The sequence below is a fragment of the Protopterus annectens genome, chromosome 13.part0 (assembly GCF_019279795.1).
Source record: "Protopterus annectens isolate FY-2018-M chromosome 13.part0, PAN1.0, whole genome shotgun sequence".
NCBI classification, from domain to species: Eukaryota; Metazoa; Chordata; order Ceratodontiformes; family Protopteridae; genus Protopterus; species Protopterus annectens.
Window position 1 is genome coordinate 844,656,648 of NC_056747.1, and position 25,458 is coordinate 844,682,105.

A 25,458-nucleotide genomic window follows, 5' to 3' on the forward strand; every position below is an offset into this window, starting at 1 on the left:
GTCGCAACCAGCAACAAGATGTGTGACTGTTTCCAATTTGGTTTTACAAAACCTACATTTGTCTGTTTCTCCCACATGTTCAATGGACTTTGTAAACCAGCATGTATGTAGCCCACTGTCTTGGGCTGCCAATATTAACCTTTCATTTCTTGGTTTGAATTCTCCTCTCCTTAACCATTCCTGAGTTCATTCTTGATCAACATGAGGCTCTTCTAGAAGTTTTCTATACTTGCAACTATATTTTATTTATTTGTTTATTTTATATTTGTTGACAGGGTTTGTCCGACTTAGCTGAAAAGCTCCTTTTCAGCAGAGGCCCGGGGGAGAAAAGCTCCAATATATTTTAAATTTTTTTCTTTATACATAGGAATTATTAATAATTACATAGCAATGTTACAGGATTTTTGCAAGGCAATTAGTAGTGATACATTGTTATACAGTGTCAATAGTCAGAAGTATAGCAAAGACTTTTACAGTGTATATAAAAAGGAACAACAGTAGTTTTTAGGGTAGGTGGTTACAGAAAACCCTGTTTTGTGATAGAGGAAGGGCAATTACTATTTAATGCTTCTCTAAGGCATATCTTATCTTTATAGTTTGGAGAAGAATGTAGATAGGGTAGTTAGAGAAAGACTGGAGGGAGCTAGGAAGAAAGTGTGATATTTATATCTATATAGTGATATATTATATATATAAAAACATATTTATGTTTTTTTCCACATTTCTTGCCGTCTCATCTGGTCCTTCACCTTAAATTCTTTCTTTTGTTTTTTGTCACATTCAGTTGCTGCCTGTTTTTTATCTACTTCTGGTTTGATTTCTATTCCTGCTTGACGTCAATATGCTTCTGCTAAATTAAGCAGAGAAGTCATCTTAAAGTTATTCTCCTCATGTTTCAAAACTTTCACTACATTTGAATCTTGTGAGGTCAGTAGATATGTGTGCAGTCCCACGATTGCAGATCTATACATGTAATCTGTTTCAAGGAGGCCCATCCCTCCTTTGGAATTGGGGAATATATAATCTTGGTATACACTGATTTTTATAAATCATTTGGTGAGCATGAAGCACCCTTCTTGTTTTAATATCTAATCTATCCAACACTTTTTGGGGCCAGTCAGTGATTCCAAAACTGTACATTAGGACAGGAAGAGCAAATTGATTTATAGCTTGGATCATGTTCTTAGATGTCAATGCTGTTCTCAGGATTAATTTAAGTCTTCTAAAGTATTCCTTAGCGGAGTTTTATTCACATTTGTTCATGTTTTATTGCTGATCCTTCATTAATTCCCAAGTATTTATACACTCCCTCTTGCTCAAGTTCTTTTATATCACATTCTTGTCCCAAACTGATGTTCTCCTGGTGCTGCAGTTTTCCTACTTTAAAGGTTGCTTTTGCACATTTATCAAGACAAAATTATATTCTTATATCATCTGAAAAAGTTTTGACAACCTGCAGCTGTGCTTTCAGTTCCTCATCTGATAAGCTATACAGTTTTAAATCATCGACAAAGAGAAGATGAGAAGTCATTAGACTATGTTGTTTTCTAGGAGCCAAATTGTAGCCATGGCCTAAGCTATCAAGTAAACAGCTTATTGGATTAATAGCAAGGCAGAATAGCAACGGTGACAGAGAGTCACCCTGGAATATCCCCCTTTGAATTTTTATCCCTGGGATAATAATCTGCCCTTTATCATGGCTTAATAGTGAAGTTGTCTGCCATTGTTTCATGGTTACTGTAATGTAGTCAATCACTGTAGAGTGTATCTTAGGTTCCCTATTAAATCAGCGAATGCTTAAAATAGTGAACGCTGTTTAATCGAACCTTTGTAATCAAAACGGCGAACTGGGCCATTTTTGGGACTTTGCCATTTCCTCCACTGGGGTTTGATCTCGGAGTTGGTGTATTTAAATAGGGGTGTGTGTGTGTGGGGGGGGGGGGTTGAAGCTCCCCACTTTATTTTTTTTTATTTTTTTTCAGAACAGTGATTTTTTTTTCCCTGGAAAAAAAAATTGCTGTTCCCTGTGTTCAGCTTTGGCATTTAGCCATTTTGATATTTTAGGGTCGATTATACAGTGTTCGCTATTTTAAGCATTCACTGTTATAATATAGACCTGTATCTTATACATTTTTAAGCACTCTTTTTATCCATGAATGTGGGATACTATCAAATGCTTTTTTGTAGTCAATCCATGCCATACTTAGATTCTTCCCCTTTTTACAGTTCTCCACTATAACTTTATTATCAAATGCTTTTTTGTAGTCAATCCATGCCATACTTAGATTCTTCCCCTTTTTACAGTTCTCCACTATAACTTTATTTAACAACAAATGATCCTTTGTTCCATATGACTTTCTTTTATTGCCCTTTTGTTCTACTGCCATAATTGAGTTTTCTTCTAAATGACTGCAAACTCTGTCGGGGTCAATTCCTGTGTATAGTTTATACATTGTCGGAAGGCAAGTTATTGGTCTATAATTTTTAGGGTACCTTGCAGGATCACTCTTAAGTAAGAGCATTGTTTTGCCTGTTGTTAGCCATTATGGTGTCTGTTCGGGGTCTGCATATAAATAGTTCTTACTCACGGCTAAATCCTTGGGCAAAGATGTTAATTCTTTTAACCAAAAATTAGGTACTGCATCTGGACCTAGGGTTTTCCAGTTAGAGGCTTTTCTTAACTTTGCTTCAATCTCTCTGGCTGCTATTTCATCCCATTTAGGTTCATAGGTAGGTACTAGGCTATCTGCCCGAGGCCATTTATAAGCCTAGCCAGAGTGTGTTGGCTTTTGCCACCCCATTGAGTAATTAACTGATCCTCTGTCAAGCAGAGCCAATGAAGTGATCCCAGGGGTGTATTTTCTGTTACCCATCCACTCATCAAGGTTTCTCTTGAAGAGTGTTATTGAGAGGCTCTGCCTAATGTAGTTTGGAATTTTGTTCCAAAGCATGGGGAGTCTCTGTGACAGGAATCCATCTCTCCAGCATGTTCTATTTATTGTTGTGGCGAGGTTTAGCTCACTAGAGCGAGTGGCTTGCAGTCACTTGGATTTCTTTAGGTGAAGCATGCCCATCAATTCTGAGTTGGACATGGCTTTGTAAGTAAGGCAGAGATCACCTCTGAGTAAGAGATATGCCACTGAGTACAGCTGGAGTTTTTTCAGTCGGGCTGCATAGGACATATGTTTGAGGCCAGTAATCCTCTTGGTGAGGTACTTTTGTGGTCTTTCCAGCTGTTGGAAGTGTCTTGTGAGGTGCATCCCAAATAGGGCATTATACTCTATGATGGGTCTAATGAGTGACGAGTAAAGGGGCACTATATCCTCTATTTCTAGATGCAAACCCTTTAGTAATTAGATGGGCCAGATAGAAGGATTTCCTAACTACTTTGGCAATATGATTGTCAAAGGAGAGATTACTATCTACCTGGGTCCCCAGATCTCTTATTACCTCTTCTGTATTAAGGGGGCTGCCACCTATGTGGTAATTCGTGAGTGTTTTGTTTTTTCCAAACGGGATGACTATGCATTTTTTGGCATTTAGTTTGAGGCCATGACTTTGGCACCAGGTGTCCGTCTCAGTAAAGCCCTTTTGGAGGATGTCCGTGTCAGCTGTAGAGTCAATTATGGCTCCCAGTTTGCAGTCATTGGCGAACTTGGTTAGCCATAGTCCTCCTGTGTTTGCCTGTACTTCTGAGAAGTATATGCCGAACAGTAGGGGTCCTAGGACCGAGCCTTGCGGGATACCACTTGTGACTGGTTTAGAATCGGACCTGGAGCCCACTATTCTTACCGTGTGAGTTCTGTCTGTAAGCCAGTTGGCAACCCATCTCGTGACATAGGGGTTTATGCTCAGGCTGGTGAGTTTTTCTGTAATACCCGAGTGAGGAATGGTATTGAAAGCCTTGGCGAGGTCAAGGTAGGCTGTGTGAACCACCTTTCCCTCGTCTATGGCCTTGGTGACTGTCTCGAAGAAGTCAACCAGGTTTATTAGGCATGATCTGCCCTTAAAGCAGAACTGGGTCGGGTCAAATGTTTGGAGGTTCCCAGTGTCTTTCTTAATGAGTTCCATGGTGATGCGCTTCATAGCCTTGCAGACCAGGCTAGTCAGGCTTATGGGGCGATAATTACCAGTGTAAGTTGTGGCCCCTCCTTTGTGGAGAGGAATAACTGTTGCTGTGTGCCATTCTATGGGCATGTAGCCTGTGGAAAGGCTGAGGTTGAACAGCGTGTTTAGGTGGGGGGTTAGTTCGTTCTGTAGTTCGTGCAAGACGCAGCCTGGGACACCATCTGGTCCCATTAACGCTGTGTTTTTCGCTTTTGAAAGGGCTGTTTTCACCTGTGCGTCTGTGATTTTTGGGACACTACACTTTTCCGGTATTGTTGGGGGCCCTATTGGAGGTGAGAGGGGGGTGAAGTTTGCACTGAATCTATCTGCCAGGATGTTGGCAATATCAGTAGTTTCAGTACATTTTGTGCTATTTTGCATTAGTTCAGTGCATATCTGAGAGTTGCCACTTAGATTCTTAATATAGCTAAAGAAGGCTTTGTGGTTATCTTTTGAATCCTTGGCTATTTTTATTTCAAAGTTAGCCTTGGATGATTTCATGAGGGACCTTAGTTTCTTACTGATACTGATCAGGGATGTCTTTCCTTCTTGGGATTTGCTTTTTTTCTGAACTAGTTTCCTCCTTCTATTGTATAGCCTGTTTATGGCAGGGGTCCACTAAACTGGTTTCCTTCTCTTAGAGTATCTGAATTCCTCCAAAAAGCAGCCACGGAAATAGCCTATCCCATATCTATTCTTATAAACAGAACCATTAAAGAAGGAACCATCCCTGATATCTGGAAAATCTCACATATTATACCATTACATAAAGGAGGAAACTCCACAGAATATTCTAATTACAGACCCATTGCCCTACTGTCTCCACTAGCAAAAATCATGGAAAAATGTATTCACTACCAGCTAATGAATCACTTAACTAAATACAACATTCTCTCTCACTGTCAACACGGTTTTAGGCCTTTTCATAGTACTACCACTGCTCTCCTTTCCTTTACTGACTTCATTAACAAAAAACGCAATAATAATATCCTATCTTCAGCACTCTTTATTGACCTATCAAAAGCCTTTGACATGGTCAATCACCCCCTCCTCCTAAAAATCCTGGAATCTCTTGCTTTAGAACCAAACGCCATCCAATGGTTCACTTCCTATCTTACTAACAGGAAACAGGCTGTCCTCTGGGATAACAAACTCTCCTCTCTTCTCCCTATCTCTGTTGGTGTCCCACAAGGCTCTATTCTTGGACCCCTTCTATTCTCCCTTTTCATAAATGACTTACAAGTAGCTATTCCCCAAGCTACTTGCATACAATATGCTGATGACTCCACACTTATTTGCTCTGCTAAAACCATCCCAGAGCTTCAAACTATTACTCAAAATGTATTCCATACAGTTGAAGCATGGTTCTTAAAATGCTGCCTACTTCTAAATGCCAAAAAAAGAAACTCCTCCTTTTCAAACCCACTACTAGATCCCCCCCATTAGACTTCTCTATCTCATCTATTAATAACACCCTCATATCAGCCGACTCTTCTACCAAACTGCTAGGTGTGATGATCAACAACAATCTTACCTTTGATTATCACATAAACAATACCATTAAAACTGTAAATAGAAAATTGGGCTCCCTCTACAGAATTAAAAAATTCCTAACCCCAACAGCCAAAGCTACTTTGGCACACTCATCTCATTTCCACTCTCCTCTATGCCTCACCAATTTATACTAACCTGAAGAAAAATAATCTCTCTAAACTGACTAACACCCACAATAGTATAGCGAGATTTGTTACTGGTAATCAATTCAGAACTCACCACTGCCTGAACCTACAGCAACTTCACTGGCTTGAATTAAAAAACATGTTGCTTCTTTCCCAACTTACCTTTGTCCAAAGAGCTTTCTATCTGCCTAACACTCCTGTACTCTCTAATCTCTTTACCCCTTATTCTAACCTGAATTCACTTTGCTCCTCTAGCAAACTCCTAGTAGCTTTAACTAAATCCAATAACCTTGCTGGTGACTCCCTTTTCTCCAACACCATTGGTAAATACTGGAATCAACTCCCCACTGAACTGACTTCTATTCCATCTCCTGACCTTTTCAAACAAAAGCTTAGAATTTACCTTAGAAATCACTGGCTATGTCCCTGCTTTAACCCTGACTGAAACCATATCTACCACAATTTCCACTTCTCCTCTATCTCTTCCTCTCCCTTTACTCTCTATTTACTTCTAAGTTTTATTTCTCCACTATATAAGAGTTACCACGCTACTATCCTTTTCCTCCAAATTGCAATATTTCTGACTGCTGGGAGTTCTTATAAGTAACTAATCTACTTACTCCATGTCTATTAATGTCTTTTCTTTTCTTTCTTTTACTTTCTTAAAATGTTAAATAATGCTACATAAGTTGTGCATTTTTATTTCAAAAATGTTGTGTGTATTTTTTTGTGCAGGTGTGCACTTTGTGTGCAATTTTTAATCCTATAATATAATTCCATATACTGTTTATTCCCTCCTTATTGTTATGTTGCTCTTTTTGCATCCTATGTAATTGTTTTACGTCTATGTGGAGCTTTTCTCCCCGGGCCTCTGCTGAAAATGGAAATATATCCAGTTAGACTAGCCCGGTTAACAAATGTAAAATAAATAAATAAATAAATAAATAAATAAGAGTAGTGAGTCTTGGTTTTGCTAGGAATGACACTATCCATGCATCCTTGTAGGTGCTCATAGAGTGCATTTGTAAAGGTTTCTACATCTTGGGCAGCGTTATCCTTTAGCATGGGGGCTGTGACACTTACCACCTCTGTCTTAAGTAAGGTGAAGTTTAGAAAAGTTTTTTACTGTGGTTTACTTAGTTGGGGGTGATGGTGGGGTGTGGACATCCAGAGTGATTAGTTTATGGTCTGATCTAACCAGTGACGGGTTGACCTCCGGTGTGGAACACCTGTCACCCATGTTGGTGATGACCAGGTCCAATATGTTTTCACCTCTGGTAGGGGAGTTTACCAGCTGATCCAGGGCGTTTGAGTTGATGAATTCTAGGAAGCACTGGGCCTGGGAGTTTGTACTTGAGTAGTTTTCCCAGCGAATGGTAGGGTAATTGAAATCGCCCAATATCAGCGTGTTCGGTAGGACCTTCATGTTTTCCAGTGTCTCCAGAAAGGTGGAATGGTGGTCCTGGGTCATGGAGGCTGATCTGTAGCAGGTCACAATTTGCATTGCAGATTTGCCTGATGTTAGTTGCACATGGATGATCTCAGAGGTATTATGCTGCGCCACTAACCTGGAGGTGTAGGTATCCTTGATGAATATGGATACACCCCCTCCTTTTGTGTTTTGGTCCGTGTTCTGTGGCCGAAACGTGTGGTATAAATTGTAGCCCAGTAGTGCTGGGGTGCTGTCTGGAGCCTTGAACCAGGTTTCAGTTACTGGACAGATGTCAACATTCTCCATACTGAGGAGTGCTTCAAGCACGTGCATTTTGAGATTTAAACTCCTGGCGTTGAGTAGCATAACCCTCAGATTTTTGTTAATTGTGCTGTTTACGAAGGTTTCATATCCTGCAGCTTTAAACTTCTTATTCTTTGTTTTACTTTTTCTATCCATTTAGCATCTTTGTTATGTTCCACGGGATCTTCATAGATACTTCCCCGAAATGTATCTACTTCCTCTTTTTTTGGCGGTCTTTCAATTCCTTTTACCTTATTTCCAAATTCTCTATAAAACTTTTTTGGATCATAAACAAATTGCTTATTTTGTACTTTTCTTCTAAGTTTTTCCACCTGTGCTGAAATTTTTAGTTTGTTATTTGCAATAGTGCATGATAGATCCTGGTCTGTTCTAATACTGTGCATTGCTTTAATCACATCTGTCATTCTTAGTATTTTTGTTGATCTATTCCCTCTTCTATAATCTTCTAACAGTAACACTTCTTGTCTTAATTGCTTTATAGTTTTCTTTATTCGATACTTCCATGAAGGTATTCGATTTCTTCCCTTCCTCTCCCTCACTACCCTGTGATGTTGTGGTAGAACTTTATCAGTTATTAATTTAGCAGCACAGTAGTATATCCTGTTTACTTCTGTTATATCACATGGATCTCTGTGGACAGTCCTAATTACTGCATTCATATGTTTTATCAGACTTCTTACTTTTTGGGTTTTATTGACCTTTTGCAGTCTATTTCTTTCATTGATCTTAATATATCTATCCATGTCCATTAAATCAAGCAACTCTTCTCTTAGTTCATTTTCTTCCAAACTGAGGGCACTTCCCTTGTTTTCTGTTTCCTGCTGGCATTCTAGGGAAAGTTCTATAACATCTTCCTGTGGCACATTCTCTTCAATTTCATCCTGTGTCATTATTTGCTCTGTTATATTGGAACTCACTGGCCTATCACACCTCAACATTGACTGCATCAGAGTTTCCACAGTTTCTTGTTCCTTTCCTTGCTGTCTAGCTTCAAGTGAACATTTATACTGGTTTCCTGTGGAAGGCTCCAAAATATTTTGATATGGCACCTGACCAGTTGCTTCCTGTTCCACTGGTTTCCCCTTAATTTGGCTAGCCATTGCTCTATCCTGTTGTGGTGCTTTCTGCATTTGATTTTCTACACTGAATCCTTCTTTTTGCAGCTGTGCCATAACCTCAAGTTCTATTTCTTTGACTTCTCCATTACTAATCTCTTTTTCTACTTTTCCTCTTAGTCTTCTTATTTTTTGTATTGTAAAGTTGTCCATATCTGGATTCCTTTGCCTGCATTTCTCTTCAAATATCTTTGGTGCTGCTCTTTTTGTATTGGTTAGTTTTGCTTTCTTCTTTGCATAAATATTACACCATATTAAATCTCTTTTCTTTTCCCATGTCCATATTTCTTCTTCACGTCTCCTGATCTTCTTGCTCTTTCTTATTCTGGGGACTCACTCCATCATGCTGTGATGTAGTCTGTGTTAGACCTTCTGCATTAAACCCTTCACTTCACAGGCACTCTAACTTCAACTTCTATTTCTTTAACTTCTGCTTTACTAATTTTCTTTTCCACATTCCATCTTTGTGATATTATTTTTTTTATTGTAACATTTTCCATATCTGGATGCCTTTGCCTGTATTTCTCTTCAAATATCTTTGAGACCGCCTTCTCCATATTAATTAACTTGGCTTTCTCCTTTGCATAAATATTGCACCATATCAAATTTCTCTTTCTTTCCCATTTCCATATTTCTTTTTTTTATATTTTTCAAATATCTCTAGGTTTGTTGTTTATATTTTTGCACTTTTTCAGATGCTTATTTTTCCAAACAGATCAAAGTTTCCTGATCTATACACTGTTTTTCAAAAATCTGTTGTATTAATGAACGCAAATTTTTATTTGAAGCTTCTGACAGTTTTTCCTGTGGAAGTATTTTTCTTTCCTCTAATTTCTGTCTTAATCGTTTTGTATATCTTGTATCTGAAAATTCTGGGCTTTTTACATAATAGTAACAATGCATAATTTCTTTCTTATCCTCAATAATCCACTCTACCATCTTTATGGCTTTTCTTTGGCCAATCAATTTTTGTGGACTCCTACTTCCTTCTACAACAGGGGGGGGGGGGCATCCTCCCTTGGGCCTGGCCTGGTTCCGTTGTAGGAATGTTTCCATATTTTGAGAATTCTACACTGTCATTTTTTCCACTGCTGGCACCAGTGCGCCTACCAGGATTGGCCACTTTTTTATCCTTGGTCTTGTGCACCCAGCTATTTTTTTTGTTTTTGACTTACTTCTGTCCATGATATATGCTATATAAATACAGTCTATATATCAGTGTCACCTTGGTGAGATTTTGTGAAAAACAGGGTCCACCTCACGAGGGTACTCACCAAGACTCGAGGATGAATTCAATTTCAGCACTACTGTTCTCCTTTGTTTGCTGACTTTTCATCTCTCCATTAGGACCTGTAATCCCTAATAAGTCATTTAATAGCTTCTGTAGGGACCTTGACACGTCTTGTCTCAGGGTAGCCAGTAAGCAGTCAAGTATGTTATCCAGCCCAAAAAAAGTATTCTTGGCCTTGGATAGTACCTTGAGGACTTGTTCATGAGAGATTTGAGAGGGGTGTAGATGCAAGTATGAGATCTGAGAATGTTGTAGAGTAGAGGGAGGTGAAGTTAGAACTAAATTTATTTATATCCTTATTTGCAATATTCGGCTCATGAAGCAAGACAGGAATGGAACCTTCCCAAATCATATTTAATAATATTGAGACAGATCAAAAATTTATCTATAAGTTACTTTAAAGATTTAAAAATTAATGATGAGGTCTTAACGAAATGTACAAATTTATGGCAAGCCCTCCTACAAGATAATAAGTATATAACATCTGCATATAAACTAATAAAATAATTTAAATATCAAGATCAAGTCATTTTGTCAAATTATTGGAAAGAAAAAATACCTTTGACTGAAAATAGTAAAATAGTAAAAGCAATCAATTTAACTATAAAATCAATTTCCCTCCAAAAGTTAACATTTACTCAACTTGTGATACTTAACGCATACTATACGCGTCTTAGCTTGCATAAATTCAACTCTAAAAATTCTCCTAAATGTCCATACTGTAAAGATGAAACTGCTGATCTCCTTCATATGTTCTAGAGCTGTAAATGTATATACAAACTATGGAATTCCTTAAAACTACAACTGCAGAAGGTGGGTTATCAAACTTCAACGCTTTCCTGGGAATTTACTATATTACATATTCCCCCAAATAATCTATCTAGATCCCAAATGACCATACTTATGAATATCTTTTTGTTAATGAAACTCTATATAGCAACTAACTGGTTGAATCCATCGCAAACTTCATGGGACAACTTTAAGATTCTAGCAATAAAACACATACTAGCCCACAAATTACTAATCAATGAACATACCAAACACATAAATAATCAGAAGATCTGGGAACAAATTTTCAACATTATATTGGCTTAATGTGCGGAACCCAGGATAACCCTTGGATACAAATACTATAAAGTCAAATTTTAGCAGTAATCAAATTATTATAAGATATAATACCTATTGTCTAGACTCTTCAGATGTTCTTTTTTTTGTTTTAAAATGGAAGCATTCATGTATATAGTGTACATATGTTGTAGGATTGTTTTTTGTAGCATTGTTTGGAAATTACCTGTGTATATCCTGGTCAAATCTTTGTATGAACAAATTGAAAAAGGAATAAAGAATTATTATTGAAAAAAAAACTAAATTTATTTGCTAGTAGATTGGCTATGTCCTCTGGGTCTGAATATATGATATCATTTACTATTAGTTCTGTGCAGTGCTGGGCATTATTTCCAAGGATTCTAACATACTTAAAGAAGGTTTTGTGGTTGTCTTTTTTCTGGGTGATTATTTTACCTCATATTTGGCTTTGGTTGATTTGATTAGGGTTTGGACTTCCCTGTAAAATTTAGCAAGAGTTTTGTTTGCACTTTGAAAGTTACATTTATTTTTACATGCAATTAGTTTTTCTTTTATTATAGAGCCTATTTATATTTGTGTTCCACCATAGGGGGTTATTTTTGAATTTAGCATTGAAGTTATTTTGGATGGAGACAGATACATGTATTCAGGTATTCACATGTGCACAGAACTTGAAAGATCTAACATCCTCCCAAGTAAACTTTATAGAGAACAGAATCATCAAGTTACTTACATGACTTGTAGAATGACATACTTTTGTCTGGACTTATATCCCTAATAAGTCATATCTGCAAACTATATTTTTCATTAATGTCATTCTTAATGGGTGGTGCTCTCCAACCCCCTTATGAGATGTACAGGGGAAGAGGTTAAGGTGGACCCAAACATGGTAATAGCAAAAAAATCAGCTTTTTGGAGATATGGTTGCAGTAAGGTATAACATGAAATCTGATGTAAATTTTCATTCATTCCTAAGCCGATGGGACTCGGATCTGACTCAGCCATTCTACTAACTTGCAGCCAGCAAAAAAAAACAAAAAAAAAAACTCTTGAGCTCCCTTCCTACCTCTAATGCTCTAAACCCAACCTCCTTCAGATCTAGTTTACTGCTTTCCCGCTTAGAAGTGGTCACCTTGGCTGTTGAGCTACTATTGAGATAAGTGGGAATTTTGTTCCTTTTTTGCTATTTTTCTGTCTTCTATAGCTATGATATAATCTTCTGTTAATTTCTGCTGTGTTTATTGTTTTGCATTACCTTCCCTACCCCTTTTACACACTATTGCACTTTTCGATTACTGTCGTCAGTATTTTTAACCCTCCCCTTTCCTTTATACTCTGGTGTATTTCCTTAAAAATACCACAGTTGGTATTTCTCTTTCCCCCCTTTGTCTCGTCTGCTAAAAAAGTCTATGTTTCTATAGTTTGTAGTGCTTGAATGCTGTGTGTCATCCTCTGGTTTAGTCGGTATGTCTTAAAAATGATTTAAAAAGTGTGACCAATGTGGGCACAAAATGCCACTCTCGGACTCCCACAGATTATGTGTATCCTGTTTGGGCCCTGCCCATTTGGACTCAGAATGTTCTAGATGTGCTGGGTTCAGTCCTAGAGCACTTACAGAGAGGCAGAAAAAAATATTTTAAGGGTCTTGTGCCTACTCCCTTTTTCACTGCTATTGCTGGAGTTCAGTCACATGCTTCTAAAATGACCAAAAGTTCCAGATCATCAGACTCAGCAGCTTCCACTCTCTTGGAGCCAAGGAAGAAAAAGCTCAAGTCAGATCTGACTGTATCTGGGACCTGACCTTCTTTGGAGCCAATTAAGTTGGTGGCTGCTGCTGTTCCTTCAGATAAATCTCAGGGTTCTTTGGATCTGATAGTTTCAGATCTGAGACCTCTGCCTGGTGCTGTCTACTCCTCAAGTGTGGAACCAGTGCACTTTAGAGTGCCCTTGCCTTTTTTTTAGAGTGGCACTCTAAATCACCCTGACTGTACTCGACTCGCTTCTCCAGAAGTGTCACGGAAGAGGATGTGGAGAGGATGATGAGGACATTCTTCAAGGAGCATTTTCGGAAGGGAGTCATCACAGTTCCTATTGCTTCAGATCAGGAACAACATCCTTTCACTCCCCCACTGAGTGTGGTTCCTCCTCTGAACCGACCCATGGTTTTAGAGTCCCAGGCTCTGAGTGCTCCTGGTCCATCTGTGTTAGATCTAAAGAGACTGTCTTCTTCAGATCTGACTACTAATCTGAGTACACTGGCTGTAACATCTTCAGATCTGGACAATTCTGAGAGTCAAAGCTTCCAGGTCGGATCCATGGGGATGGGAACAACCCTAAAGTTTTCAGAGCTGTCTCTTCCTCTTGGAGCTTCAGCCTTTAACAGCTTGGCTGTAACTTCCACCATGGGTGTCTGGCCCTTGAAGCAGCAGCTGGCAAGAGACTCTTTCTCTCGGCTCCATTGTCTTCCCTCTCTCAGGAGCAGTCAGCCTTTGAGGTCGTGAAGAGGGTATTCTCTGCTCCAGAGGAGCAGGTGGGCCCTTCCTCCTTGAATCCAAGCCTGACATCTTGTCCTTCTGTGTCCTGTGAACCTCATTACACCACTCCAGTGGGACAGATGGCCAGAAACTTAAAGTCTACCCAGCCAGGTATTATTTCTTCTGACACTTCCCCAGAACACCCTACTGAAAACGTTCCTCAGAAGAAAACATGCAGGAAGAAGCACTTGGACTCCCCCCAGGAGTCTGTCGCATAGAACACTGACTCTGATGAGGGAGAATGGTCTCTGAAGTCACCACCCAATGGCATTTCGTTTGGAGACATTCTTGATATCCTAAGGCAGAAGGGTGATTTGTCGGCCCAAAACCCAACTCCTGAGGAGTCAGTGTTTCTTGATGCCTTCAGGACCTACCTGTCTACCTCCTGGGTCACTCTGCCCACTGATTACTTTATTCACCTGGTGTCTCGGCGGGCATAGAAGGAGCCTGATATGATCAAGCCAATCCCCAAAAGACCTGATAGGATTCTGGCTCTATCAGTCAGGAGAGAACACTGGAGTAAGGGTGTACCAGTTGATGACATGGTTTTGACAGTGGCTACGAAGAAAAAACTCACAGAACAGAATTCCTCTGTCCATCCCCTCCCAACAGGGAATCTAGGGCATTGGATAGGTATGGGAAGCATGTATATGCTTCAGTGGCATTTGTCATCCAGTTGCTGAACTATTTGGCACACTTCGCAAGGTTGCAAAGGGACTTAATCAAGGAGCTTTCCAACTCTCTGGCAGGGATGATTACTGGAGAGGTACAATCTTCTTTGGCCTCAAAGTTGGCTACCCTTCAATTGATCACTAATTTATCCATGAGGCTTATCTTGCATGCTGCAGAAGGCACCTCAAGGGCTGTGGTTTCAGGCATTTCCATTAGGAGGCATGCCTGGATGTGCTTGTGTGATTTTTGTGGAGCCTTTTAAGTCATCTTTTGTCAATGCTCCTTTCAACAGTTCCTCCTTGTTTGGTCCAACAGTGAAAGACACATTCTCCAGGTTTGAGAAGGATAGGAAAACCCTGTATGCAGTGGGCATACATATTTGACCCCTCAGCAGACCTTTTCCAGGAACCAAAGGGAAGGTTGTAAGATGTGGTTCAAAAAAATCACAGGGTCCTTTCAGGACACAAATGGAATTAGCTCCCCCAGGAGTAGGGGGAGCAGTTATGGTAGAAGACACCCCAGTGACAGAGGAGGCGCACAGAAATGGGGGTCGAGGAATGCCTTTTCTGACAGACCCTTTCAGCGCTCTTGAACGGAGGCCTGATGACTTTCCTCTGGAGGCAGTCGGGGGACACTTAACCCTGCACCAGGAAGCCTGGCAAAGTTTAACAAAGGATACCTGGGTGCAGAGCACAGGATTGTTTCCAGAGGTTATATTATTCCTTTTTCTCTTCTGCCTCCTGTACCCAAGAGACTCTCCGATGTTCCACCCAGTCAGAAGGAAGCAATAGCACTAGAAATATAAAAGCTGCTAGAAAAAAAAAGAGTCATCCAGGAAGTCCCTCCAAACAAGCTAGAGTCCAGAACTTACTCAAGATTCTTTCTAGTGTCAAATAAAACAGGGGACTGAAGACTGATTTTGGATGTCACCATGCTAAACAAAGCAGTCCAAGACAGCAAGTTCTGGATGGTTACTGTTCAGTCTATTTTGCCCTTTCTGAGCAAGGACGATTGGATGTGCTCAATAGACCTTCAGGATGCATACTATCACATCAAGATGAACAGGCGATCCAGAAGGTACCTATGCTTCTGACTGGGAACCAGTCACTACCAGTTCAGAAAACTGCTTTTTGGTCTCACCACAGCCCCCAAGGTATACACCAAGTGCATGACAGTGGTAGCAGCTTGCATGAGACTGCAGGAATTTCAGGTGTTTCTGTATTTGGACAACTGGCTCATCACCACCCCAAAAAGGCATCAACTGGTACAAGTGAGAGACTACGTGTTGCAAACTTTTTCACATCTGGGCATAATGATCAATTACAGCAAGTCACAATTACAACCCATTCAAACTCTGGAATTCATAGGGGCAATATTTGACACAGGGTCAATGACAACATCTCTTCTCATGTCGAGACTACAGACAATAAAATCTCAGGTCAGGAAAATAATCTGCAGTACCAGGATTTCAGCATGGTTGGTCCTTCACGCAATGGGGTTAATGTCAGCAGCAATAATCTTCTGCCTTTGGCAAGATATCATGAGGATTCTGCAGTGGATGCTTCACGCTCACTGGCTGATGATCTCTCGGCCGATGTCTTTGAAAATAAGGATTTCTCAGGTTTGCAAGACATACCTGGTGGATACAGTTACAGCAAACTTTACAAGGTCAACCCTTTGTCTTCCATCAACCCAAGACGATAGTGATCACAGATTGGATGGGGAATATTTCCTGGACAAGACAGACCAAGGCACTTGGTCCCCCAAAGAGGCCAACTTGCATATCAATGTTCTGGAGATGAGGGTGGTGCTATAGGCATTGTAGGCATTCCAAGACTCTCTTCCTCTCAGAACAATTGTGGTTCAAACAGACAACATGTCATTCATTTGGTATATTAACAAACAAGGGGGAATCGATTCCTACCCCTTATGTCGAGAAGCCCTAAAAGTGTGGCAATAGGTGATCACTTCCAACCAGTTTCTGACTGCAATGCACATTCTGGGGAAGTATAACATGATAGCAGACAAATTGAGCATGTCCATTCTACTTCCTCACAACTGGTCTCCCAACAGCAGAGTCTAAGACATGATTTTCTAGCAGTGGGGCCAGCCTTGCTGCGATCTCTTTGCATCTGCCCTGAATAACAAGTGCAAAAGCTATTTTGCCCTGATTCCCCCACCGGGGGGGGGGGGTCACAGAGGGATGCTCTGCTCCACAGTTGGCCACCCAGTCTCCTGTACACTTATCCCATGACTCCTTTGATCGCCAAATTCCTTCAGAAAGCAGTCAGGTTGAAGAGCAGAGTCATCCTCATTGCCCCGTTATTGTCCTCAACAAATTTGGTTCCCTTTCCTGTGGCCTCACCTCCTGCATCCCCCTTGGATTTTGGATCCAATTCTGGACTTAACTGTTGCATCTGACAGGCCTGGTTCTCCCAGACCTTCAAAATCTCAAACTGACTGCATGGTTTCTCCAATTCCATTAGTAGCCAGGAAATCCATGCTTTCCTCACCTGTCCATTCTATTCTCCTATCATCACAAAAACTATTGTGAGGATCGAACCAGGAATGACTGCTCGCAAAGCAAGGAAGCTCTACAGAAGTAAGTTGAGGAAGTTTGCTTATTCAGCTGAGCAAAACCAAGTAGACCCTTCTTCAGCTGATTCTTTGTATTAAATTTTTGGCAAAATTGTTCAGTGGGGGTGCTAGTGCATCTATTGTCAAAGTTCAACTCGCTGCCATTTCTAATTTTCATGTGGGGTTTCAAAATTCGTGTTTACTTTTTCTTCTAAGCTGTGTAAAGCCTTTTTGAAAGGCTCATTGCTTCTCAGGCCCCCTTATAAAGACCCTGTTCTGCCATGGGATTTGAACTTTGTACTGCAGGTCTTAACACATTCTCCCTTTGAACCAGTAGCTACATGTGATTTGAAGATTTTGACATGGAAGACCATTTTTTTAGTGGCTATTTTGTCTGCAAGGAGGATTTTGGAGTTACACACCTTGTCTTCCAAACCTCCATATTTGATCTTTCACAAGGATAGGGTCTCCTTGCACACTAATGCCTCTCTCCTGCCTAAAGTGGTATCATAATCCAACATTAACCAGGTCATTCACCTGCCTGTATTTTTCCACAACTTCATAAATAAGGGAGAATACTTGTTACAGTTACTGGATATTCGCAGACAATTGAGTTTCTACTTGCACAGAACAAAAGGGATTAGAAAATTGGACCAACTTTTTGTTTCCTTTGATTTAGTAAGTTGGGGAAAACAGTTGCTAAAATAAGTATCTAAATGGCTGACAGATTGCATTTCTTTCATTTACAATAGATTGAATCTTTCCTTACCAAAAGCATTGAAGGCTCATTCAACAGGGCTAAGGCTACTTACACAGTATTCCAGTTCAGAGCATCCATGGATGATATCTGTGCAGCTGCTACTTGGTCCAATCCCCATACCTTTATCACTCATTACAAATTGAATATGGTCTCGAGGGGAAGAGTAGCCTTCGACTCAATTGTACTCAGGATATCCTTCCTTAGATTCCACTCAAGGACTGAGGTAGCTGAGGACTCTGTCGCATTGGTTGAGGAATGAATGAAAATTGATAACATCAGGTAAAGAAGCTATGTACTCACTATCACATTCCATCCATGTTGTCCATTTTCATTCTTACTCAGCCCCCCCCCCCATCCAGCCCCCTACCTTTTTCTGTAGAGTGAGTTTTACAGGGACACCTCCAGTCCCTTATGTTAAACTCCAGTTATAGCAATGGCTTATACTGTCATTACTATTTTACATTTCCTGTCTCTCTCAAGCTATGGAAGAATCTGAGGGAGGTTGGGCTTAGAGCATTATGGGTAGTAAGGAAGCTCTTGAGTTTTTTTGGTGGCTACAAACTAGCAGAATGTCCGAATCAGATCCAAGTCCCATTGGTTGAGGAAGAATGAAAATGGACAACACAGATGGAACTTTATAGTTTGTACATAACTTCTTTCTTCATAAGTTTCACTATCTGTTTCAAGAGGGCTAGCCACTCTTTTTTTTAATTCTAGGTCCAAAAACTTGATCCATTTCACCCAGCACCATAAATCTCAACAGCTATGCTGAATTCTTATCAAAACTTAAAATATACTTGAAAGAAACAGCTAAACATATCTGCTTAAAATACAGTTCACATGGCAATGTTAATATATCCCAGCATGTATCCAGCAGACTAAGCAACCTAAATGTATATCTCTATAAAAGTTAATATACTTACATAGCTATCAGTGTTTCTCACTTTATATTTAGCCTCCTCCTTCTTCCTCTGCCCAGTACAATTCCAACCTTGAATTTCAGGAGCGTCTTTAGTTCTTGTTCTCTCTCTTAATTAACTGCCTTTCATATGTGGGAATCCTGCTGAAAAATTTGTTTTTTTTACAATCTTTTAACAAATATAGGGTCAATGTTCTTACTCCATGTAAATATTTGATATACACTTATATTTTAATTAATTATATAAGTTTTAATTTCATTGTGTTCCTAACAAGGGATTTTAATTATGACTTATAGGTTTGCCTTTAAGACATATTAACTATAACAAAAATGTATATTTGCAATTAACTAAAACATTGAATTCTGTCTAATCTCATTATACACACACATTCTTTAGAATATATGCTGTCTGTAAGTATGCTGTGTAAATGTGATTTTATGTAAGTTCCCAAAATGTGTTACTTATTCATTTGTGTGGTCTTACACATTAATAGTTTTAGGCTTGTGGTTAGGAATAGAGGTTTAGGACAAAGGTGAGTATTTTAGGGATAGGAATAGAGCTTTAGGGTTACAAATTTTAACTTTGGAATTTAGATTTAAGGTTAAGGTTATTGTTTTACAGTGTGGGCTGGATATTTGGGTTTAGGGTTAGTGTTTTAGAATTACAGTTTTAGGTTTTTGTTTGAGGTTTAGGGTTTTAGGTTTAAGGGAATTTAAATTTCTTAGATTATATTTCATAATAGGAGCATAGTACAGACAAATACCCCTTTATTTCAGCAGATGGATATAAATAAAATGACCACATTCTCAGAGACAACTTATTCCATCTAGTTATGTTAGCCAGATGTAATGCAGGATCACCTATTATTTTAAGATCCACTGATCCACTGTGCATCTAATACTTTATCTCATTTTATAAGGTTTAAACGCATTGTACGCAAAATAATGATTTTTAATTGTGACTTCAAAGTTTGTCTAAAACAGTGGTTGCAGTGGATGCATTCTCTCATAAAATATGTAGATTTACCATGACTGTCTCTAGAGTTCTACCTTACTATTTCTTCCTGGCTGAACTTGAAGTCAGCCCCCTTGGATTAGTGTTCTATCCCACTTGGTAATTCTGGGTGTTATTAGTGCAAGTCTCAGAACAGCAATGTGAATATGTCAAAATGCAGACTTGTATATACCAACTCTGAGTTTGTTGTGTCTTGGAGTATTCTTTATCTCCAAGGTATGCCAGTGTTGGAGTTAGTATATATAAGTAGTATAGGTGCAGGAGTGCAGCACCCACATGGGGAGGAGTGCAGGAGGGATGTCACCTTGCAAAAAATGACTAGAACAGAAATTGTTGAAATTTGCTGTTTTCCTGTATTTTCATTTTTCTTTTTTTTTTTCATAATTCCAGGACTTGCAGTTCTAAGTCTCAGAATTACAATAGGGAGCTACCTCACCTAACAAATATAAATATAGAAACAGGTATAGTAAAGTTAGAATGCATTTAGTGAACAGTAGTTTGGATTTTAAAATCCCTGTAATCTGAAGCACTTTTGTCTTAAAGCACAGCTACTGAAATTGAAAACAAACTGTGTTACTAGCAAATAACGCAGTTCCTGTTCTTGTTAACTTCCATCGAGATGTGGGACCATGGAGTTAGTATAAATATCAATAAGATGGTGTGGGGTGCAGGCAGTGAAGTTCCCCTGGGAAAACACTGGCATAGAGATTTTTATTGATATGCAGTTTGTGTAGTTTAGGCATATTTTGGATTTTTATTAAGTATTTTCATATTTGAAGCTGTTTGCTGAGGCAGGTTTTGCTTGTTTTGACCCACATCAGGGATTTGATACTTTGGGTTATTAGTCCTATGAAATGAGTCCTTAAAAATCTTACTATCTTTTGGGTAAGTGACACTGCAACAAGGATTCCTTCCCTGCCATAATCCAAGCATAGATAAACCAGGTGAAAAAAAAAAACAATCTCAAGCACACAGTTGCAAAATATCAACAGTAACACTATATTATTACAGAGCATAAGAAAAAAAGCCAGTGTTTCGGACATTAAGTGATCATATTGTGCTAAACTTTGTGATTATTTTAAACTGAGGTATCATTTTAAGAAATGTGAAGCCATGAGTTCTTCTGTGTGCTGGTTATACTAGAGTGGCAAGGCTGCTGGTATTCCCCTTATTTCTCTTCTTATCCCCACCTCTTTTCTGTTTTTATTAGTGTAAAGAGAAGGGTTATTGGGGTGCATTCTACCTTACCAACTGCAACACAAACATTATACAGTTAAAAGCATTAAGTAACTTTTAATTCATCTCTTACTCTGTCAGCTGTGCAACCTGACAAAAAAACGAAAAAAAAAAACTGCTGTGCAGTATTATACTTTGCCACTAGTAAATATCTCATCGCTCCCAAGTAAACTGTATTCTTTAATATTAAAATCATGCTAAACCTCCGAAACATTGATCATAAAAGGTCAACAAACCAAATGCTGACATGCTACCATACATGCATTGAGAAAGAACCTTGGTGCATGAATTTTCCTAAGAACAAAAAATGAAAAAATAACATCATTTTTTGCAGGGAGCATGCTCCCCTGCGCCCCCACACCCCCTGTTAATTATATAGACTAACTTTGAGACTGCACAATCCCTAGGCAAAGTTAATATTCTCCTACTTGGGGATTTTCAGTCTCCTACATGTTGACCTTCTGTTTAATTGACCAAATGCGGTTGATATGTGTATGTATATATATATATATATATATATATATATATATATATATATATACATACATACATACACATATACATTTACATACCTATGTATATGTAAATATATATATGGGTCTACTTCATATGATCGACAGCTCATACGATCGACAAACTATTCAGAGAGACCAAAACACCGAAAGCTCAAAACACCAAAAACTCATTTGGTTGAAACTCATAACATCGACACATGAAATTCAAAGGCATTATGCCCTTTCCCCACTGTAGCGCGACCCTGGAGATAGAATAAATAGTTAGGGGGGTGTGGGGGTAACAGCCCCCCACAATGGGGGTGTGGTGGGTGCCCTCTACATTATTTAGATGAATGTTGTCATTTCTGTTATAAGTATCCATGTGTATGTTTAAAATTTATGACGTATGTGGGGGGCTCGACCCCCCACACCCCCCCTAACTATTTATTCTAACTCCAGGGTTGTGCTACAGTGGGGAAAGGGCATAATGCTTTGAATTTCATGTGTCGATGTTATGAGTTTTGACCAAATGAGTTTTCAGTGTTTTGAGCTTTCCATGTTTTGGTGTCGGTGAAATGAGTGTCGATCATATGAAGTTGACCCATATATATTTATTTATTTATGTAAATATGTATATGTAAATATATATATATACACACACACAAACACGTGTGTGTTTGTGTTTATATATATATATATATATATATATATATATATATATATATATATATATATATATATATATATATATATATATATATATATATATATATATATATATATACATATATATATATATATATATATATATATATACACATATATGTGTATATATACATATATATATATATATATCTCAATAAATAAATATGTATGTATATATATATATATATATATATATATATATATTTTATATATATATATATATATATATATATATATATATATATATATATGGCTCCCACTAGAAATAAGGACCCTTACACATCCTAAACAATTTAAGACAGCCACCAAAGAGCACTTTAAAAGTCACTGGTTCTGCCACTGCACTCTCCCTCCTTAACCTCCCCTACTTCTCATACCTTAATCTACTTTCTGCCCTTAACTCACTCTTCTCACAAGCTCTCTCTAATCTTCCTTGACTACTCTTTCTACTGTCTTCACAGAAACATTCTATTGTAATTGTCTTGCCTTCATGCAACTAAATCATGATAAAACTGGGTTTTTGTAACCACTTACCCCAAAAACTATACTCATCTTAATGACATATTTCTTTTTATACATCTTGAAATAGTTATGCTATACTCCTGATTACGGACACTGTATAACATTGTATTCCTACTTAAAGCCTTGTAATAATCCTGTAACATTGCTGTTTAATGCTAATTTATAATGAAAATTGTACAATATGTTGAAGCTTTTCTCCCCTGGCCTCCACTGAAAAAGGGCTCTTCAGCTCAGTCGGACAATCCCGGTCAACAAATGTAAATATAACTACAATAATAAATATATATATATATATATATATATATATATATATATATATATATATATATATATATATATATACACATATATGCATACATACACATATCTCTCTGGAAAAAACTTCTTTAACACTGTGAAAGGAGAAGGCCAAACAGATCATTTTTAGCGCTTTCATTCTTTATTATTAGGACTTCATCAAAAAACAGATAAATAAGTTAAGACTGTACAGACATAAATAAACACTGACAGCCAATCAATAACTACCACCACCATTTGAAAAGTGCAGGAACAATCAAGTGACCAATGGGGAGCAACCATCAAAAGTGCAAAGAATAATTTAAGAAAGAAGTTCGACAGAGGGGGATGGTCCTTTTATTGGTATCACCATACAGCACATTCAGTATTGAGATTTTCATGTAAGCCTGGGGTGGTTTCTACATTAAGCAGGAGCTGCCATGTAAGTTCACAGACTTCGAGAAGTGTGTCATACTCTCCTACAAAATGTTTAACATGATCACGCATGAAGTATTTGAATTCCTGAAAACCAGCGCAGGTTGTGCTATGTTTGGATAGTGCATTCTTGAGATTTAGGTTACAGATGGCTGTGCATTGCTCCTTGATTCAATCTGAGAGCTTCCTTGAGGTTTTCCCTATATAAAAATTGTCACTGTGACGATGTGATGTGTTGCCAGCTATGCCAGGAGAAGTAGGGCAGTGGCTGTGTAACATAATGTCAGCTCAGCTAGCTGGAGTTTTGTAAAGAATTATATGTCATTTGTATATCAAACTGATTTTTACATATGGTTGTGTTGAAAAATTTATGTGTAAAGCTGCTTATGCTAAAAATGTACCAGCAGTGTGCTCTGCTGGACAGAAAAAGAAATATACATATATTATTGCAACAGTTGAAATGTATACATTGTAACAAAAGGTACTGGAAGAGAAGAGGTTAATCACAGTCCAGCTGCAGCTAACTTTGAAAAATGTTCTGAAATTAAATTACTGGGCCTAGGCCATAAATATGCTATCTCACAGTTTTTAATGAAGCCAGAGAAAGGGAAATTGTGCTTGATGCCAAGATCTGCATCTGGAAATACTAGGTGTATCCACTTTTGTTCCAAGTGAACATTCCTCTCCAGTATCAGTGGTGAGGATTCAGACTCCTTGATTACTGGCTCAGAGTGGGATTGTCATAATCACAACAAGCACAAATGCTGGCACTCACTACATTAGCACTGTTACAAACATAGAAACTGGCAAAAAAGGGTGCAACATTACATTGTTTGAAATTATAGTGAGCACCAGTGTAGATATGCTTGCAGTCTATACAGGAACCACAGGGGAACATGTCTATGGTGTTCAGATTGTCCTGGGAAGGTAACTGAAAAAATAAATTGTCTTGTCACTGAAATGCTTGTCTGGGGGTCCTTGTTTTCTTAAAACAAAAGGCATGACTACTATCTAGGCTCTGGGAAAGATCTATACTGCTTTGAATGATGTTCCAGTTCCTAGTAAGGATGTTTCATACTGGGAACATGTCAAGGCTGATGGGCAGGGGAAAGCTAAGGGTCAGATTGGTCCTGGGGGACTGCTTCAGCACAGTTGCAACCCCAAATTTGAGAATAGGTTTGAATATAGTGGTTCGGGCATTGCTAACCTCTTAGTAGATCTTATCTATCAGGATAATTAGATTGAGGAAAAGGTTAATTAGGAAGGAGCCTTCAGTGTGGAACACTGAATCCTCATTCATAATGCAAAATAGGTGAATGAATTGCTCCCTGACAAAATATTGGCCTTCAAAAAGAAGAGATATTTGATGGTAAATTCCAGGAAGTTGTTCCTGTAAGTTTTTTTTACAAAAAATGTTGGACTGAAAGCTAAGTATCTCCGAGTTAAGGGAGATTTTGAAGTCCAGAAATAGCACTCTGACACCAATGCCTGACACAGAGAAGGAAAGGAATTTGATGCTATGGGAGAGGGCCTGGATGAAATCATCAAGTTCGGACCTGGACCCCTGCCAAAGTGCCAAATGAAAAAAAATATATCATCAATATAATAGCTGCATTGCTTGATTTTATCAAAACCTGGAAGGTGCACTAAGGTCTCAACTTCCCAGGGACTGAGTACAATATTGGCAAAGGCAGGGGCCATCTTTGACCCTATGGTTACACCACGCTGTTGAAAGGATGACTGAAATAAAGTCGCATATGGTGCCGGGTGAAGGTTAAGCCCTTTAAATGGGGAATATTGGTGTACAGGGACTCAGTGTCCAAGGTGACAGAGTCGATCCTTGGAGGATACCTGGTGGTGTCCATTTCATTCAAAAAGGCCCAGGAGTCATGTAAATAAAAAGGAGTGGACTACACAATAGGGTTCAATGGAACATCTATAAACTGGAAGACATCCTTCGTTTTAGGTGTGTGTGTGTGTGTGTGTCTGTGTGTGTGTGTGTGTGTCTGTGTGTGTCTGTCTGTCTGTCTGTCTGTGTGTGTGTGTGTGTGTGTGTGTGTGTGTGTGTGTGTGTGTGTGTGTGTGTGTGTACCTGAAAACTTCAAAAGTCCACATTATCGAAGACCAAATCATCGAAATGAAAGGCTCGAAATCTCACTTCAGCAAATGACCGGATTGGCGAGTCCATTCCCACAGTAAGTAACCTGTTGGCCAACAAGATGGACTTTGTTGTGCAATCTTGGAGTCGGTATATTTAGTTAGGGAGGGTGATGGGGGTG